The sequence below is a fragment of the Mus pahari genome, chromosome 9, assembly GCF_900095145.1.
Source record: "Mus pahari chromosome 9, PAHARI_EIJ_v1.1, whole genome shotgun sequence".
Taxonomy (NCBI): Eukaryota; Metazoa; Chordata; class Mammalia; order Rodentia; family Muridae; genus Mus; species Mus pahari.
The window spans coordinates 16,507,633-16,511,538 of NC_034598.1; the positions used below are offsets into that span (position 1 = coordinate 16,507,633).

At 37.1% G+C, this 3,906-nt stretch overlaps 1 protein-coding gene across 4 annotated transcripts in view; it reads left to right on the forward strand.

The window, feature by feature from the left end:
- Ascc3 (activating signal cointegrator 1 complex subunit 3) overlaps window positions 1-3,906 on the forward strand; it is a 279,428-nt gene that overhangs the window by 111,760 nt on the left and 163,762 nt on the right. The gene's annotated exons all lie outside the window — the stretch shown is intronic.

Here is a 3,906-nt window from a genome sequence, read left to right on the forward strand (position 1 = left end):
CTCTCTTTTCTTTCCTTTAATTTTATTTAACCTGGTTTTTTTTTTTTTTTTTTACACACTCCAGATTTTATCTGCCCCTACCCCCAGGTCCACCCTCTGGACTATTCTACATCTCATCCCCCATCCCCCATGAGGATGTCTAGCCCCCATGCCCTCCCACACCAAACCTCCCCATTCCCTGGGGCCTCCAGTATCTTGAAGATTAAGTGCAATTTCTCTGACTGAGGCCAGACCTGGCAGTCCTCTGCTGTTTATGTGTTGGGACCCTCATATAAGCTGGTGTATGCTGCTTGATTGGTGGTCCAGTGTCTGAGAGATCTCAAGGTTCCAGGTTAATTAAGACCTCTGGTCTTTTGCCTTACAGAAGCTTTGTAATTTTATGAGGTCCCATTTGTCGATTCTTGATCTTACAGCACAAGCCATTGCTGTTCTGTTTAGGAATTTTTTCCCCTTGTGCCCGTATCTTCAAGGCTTTTCCCCACTTTCTCCTCTATAAATTTCTGTGTCTCTGGTTTTATGTGGAGTTCTTTGATCCACTTAGACTTGAGCCTCGTACAAGGAGATAAGAATGGATCAATTCACATTCTTCTACATAACTGCCAGGAAAATTGAAGAAAAATATGGAGTCTCCTTTATTTTTCAAGGCAGAAGTGATATATTAATATTCTGTGGTAACTCTTCGGGAGAGGCTGAGCAGAATCTGCAGTTGGCTAGTTATGCATGTGAGAAAGAGAAAAGGGGCATGTATGATACACATATCTAGACAAGTCAAGAGACTGCAGGGCTCAAAGAAGAAGTGAATGCTTTCCTTCAACACAGGAATTCATTTAGAGGGTTGGTGAATCATCCCATACTATCCACTAATGAATTTGTTCCTCAGAAAGCTATTTCCTTTAACATCACCTTGCTAGCCCTAGACAGAGTCAAGTTCTCAGATCAATAATAAATTAATAAGAAAAAAATGTATATTTTTTTACATTTATTTAGCATGGATCCCTGAGGATAATTTGCTAGAGTCTGTTCTCTCCTTCCACCATGTAGATCCAGGAATGAAAGTCATTCTCAGGCTTGGTGGTGAGAGCCTCTACCTGCTGAGTTCAGTCCTCTTGCCAGCCCTTCATGCTACTTTTTTGGGACAGGGACTCACTTGTCTCAGGCTGATTTCTAACTCCTTGAATTTTTGATTCTCCTGCCTCTACTTAGGGAGTGCTGGAATTACAGAAGGTGCCACCACCTCTAGTTGGGAGATAGAAAAAGTGTTTCCTCATGCTAGAGGAGCATGCTACCAGCTGAGCTATATATCTCTGTCTCTGTGACTTCATCAGTTATTTATTTTTTGGTGTTTTGTTATGTATGTGAGAAACTGAGCATTTTCTAACTTAGACATTTATATTTCATTTTCTTTAAATGGTTCGTGTTCTTGGCATATGAAATTGCATATAAAATAAGATATTTTTTATTTTTTTATTCATGATTATTTTCCATGTAGATCTTTTACTTCAATGTGTATATAATATAAAGAGCATGCCTGTTTCCTCCATGATGTCTCAAGCTTTTTAAACGTTTATTTTGCTATTTAATCTCTCTGAAAATAACTCCAATAATCCTGTGATTCTTAAGATTTAATATAGAAATGGTCATTTTTATTTAACTCAGTTTCTGAGCCTTCTCTCATATTGCCTACAGTACAAAAACAGAGTTTTGCACACATGTTTTGGTCATAGATTCTTTATATCATGTTTGTGTTTTTGTCCTTTTCATTGGCCTACAAATTATGTAATATTTATTGTTTTACTTTTATTTGTTCTTTTTTGATTCTAGTATAAATTCCTTTCTCTTTGTCTGATTATGTACTGTGTTTCATTAACTTGATACAATAATTTTTTTCTTTTTTTTTAATTAGTCATTCTATTTCCTTACACCCCAAATGATATTTCACTTCCTAGTTTCCCCTCCACAAACTACCCCATCCCACATCTGCCCTCCCCTAGCCTCTATGAGGGTGCTCCTGCACCTACCCACCCTGTCCCGCTCTAGCATCCCCCTACTCTGGGGCATCAAACCTCAACAGGACCAATGGCCTCCTCTCCCACTGATTTCAGACAAGGCCATCTTCTGCTGCATATGTATTTGGAGCCATGGACCCTCCCTGTACTCTCCTTGGTTGGTAGTCTAGTCCCTGGGAGGATTGGGTAGTCCTGCCAGCCGATGTTGTTCTTCCTGTAGGGTTGCGATTCTCCACTGCTCCTCCTCCTTCTGCCAGCTTCCTCATTGGGGTCCCTGAGCTCAGTCTGGTGGTTGGCTCCAAGCATCCACATCTGCAGAGAAATGGCACAATGGTTAAGATCACTGACTACTCTTCCAAAGGTCCTGAGTTCAGTTCCCTGCAAACACATGGTGGCTCAAAAACATCTATAATGCAATCTAATGCCCTCTTCTGGTGTGTCTGAAGACAGTGACAGTGTACTCACTTATATAAAATTATTTTTTTCTTAAGAGTTTAATTTAAAGTAGTCATAAATTTGAGTTTGATTGGTATAAAATTTTCTTATTAGGTCAAATTTTTGACTATGTTGTGCATAGATGAATAAAAATATGACTATAAGAATCTTTCTGTGAGAAACTCTTGATCTCTAATCTTAAATTTGCATTAGAATAACTTGAGTAACTAATTAGGTATGTTAATCTATGAATATAGAAAAATAATAAATATTAACTGTTATAGAAATGCCAGTCAGAACTATACTTAGATACCTATACCACATTATACATTCTACCATATGCCTTTTATAATGCCTAGAAAACAATTTAAGTGACAGTAAAAGTACAGGTGTGTGTGAGAAGCAGTGGGAATTCTCCTTCTGTACTGATACAAATGCAAATGTTACTGCCCTTTGGAAATACTTTTCTGATTTCATAAAGTTAAACATAAAAATAACATATGACTCAACAGCTCAACTATTTACATCCATACTAAAGAAATCAAAACATGGATTCACAGACACACAAATGAGTATAAATTTTTGCAGAGGGTCCACCTAAAGTCTAAATAACCCACATGTCATATATTGTGAAAATAAATTAACAGCCTGTGATATGTCCATCCACACTAGTGAAAAGTAGTTCAGTAAAATTAGAGTAAGTAGTGGGCCATTTGCACACATCAACTTGCATGAGTCATAAAGGCGTTTAAGGTAGATGAAAGAAACCAGTCTAGAATATACAGTTTGGTTAAATTTGTTTAACATTCCGAGAAGTGACAGACATCCTGTAGAAAAACAGATCAGATCAGTGGTGGCAGGGAGTTTAGGCCATGAGAATTTGTCTATAAGGAAACATTGCATGGGTCTGTGACACTGCAAATTAGTGGTTCTCAACTTCCTAATGTTGTGACCCCCCCAACCATAAAATGATTATGAATCATTATAAATATCTAATATGCAAAATATCTGATATATGACCCCTGTGAAAGATCGTTTCACCCGCAAAGGGGTCAAGACCCACAGGTTGAGAATTGCTGTTGTAAATAATCTTTTTGTATTCTGAAAATATCAGGGATTGTTATGTAAATAGTCATGGAATTGTTCACCAATAGTGTAAAAACTGGTTGTTTTTACACATCTTTTTTTTTTTTTTTTTTTTTTTTTTTGTTTTTTTTTTTTTTTTTTTTTTGATTGGAGAAAGGAATTTTATTTTTTAATAATAAAGTTGAATGACTATAAACTATTTAGATCTTAAACCAAACAGCTATTAAGAGTAAATCTTTCTTTTTTTTTTCCTTTTTTATTATTATTTTCTTTATTTACATTTCAAATGCTATCCCAAAAGTTTCCCATACCCCTCCCCCCACCTCTGTTCCCCTACCCACCCACTCCCACTACTTGGCCCAGGCCTTGCCTTGTGCTA